This window comes from Tupaia chinensis, unplaced genomic scaffold, assembly GCF_000334495.1.
Source record: "Tupaia chinensis unplaced genomic scaffold, TupChi_1.0 Scaffold000706_1, whole genome shotgun sequence".
In the NCBI taxonomy this organism is placed as follows: domain Eukaryota; kingdom Metazoa; phylum Chordata; class Mammalia; order Scandentia; family Tupaiidae; genus Tupaia; species Tupaia belangeri.
The window spans coordinates 2,242,968-2,243,179 of record NW_006160229.1 but is presented as its reverse complement, the minus strand read 5'-3'; the positions used below and the strand labels follow the sequence as shown (position 1 = coordinate 2,243,179).

The window sequence follows — 212 nt, the reverse complement described above, 5'->3', positions numbered from 1 at the left end:
CAAACACAGGTGACATACACATTTCCATGAACACAAGTCTAACTTTACGCATCCTATAAAGTAGTACCTAGCTGGGGCTACATATCTTACTGGAGTCATTGAATAGATATATATTTTTTCCCTGAAACTTTTTTTTTTGGTAGCTCAATTTACATCCCTTCCCTAAGCATCATCACAGCACGCAAAATGCTATCTCCCATCCAGTACACACT

General features: G+C 38.2%; 1 protein-coding gene across 1 annotated transcript in view; it reads right to left on the bottom strand.

The window, feature by feature from the left end:
• The window catches only part of LOC102501475 (phospholipid-transporting ATPase IG-like), a 348,220-nt gene that overhangs the window by 7,319 nt on the left and 340,689 nt on the right, over window positions 1–212 (bottom strand). The window lies entirely within an intron of this gene.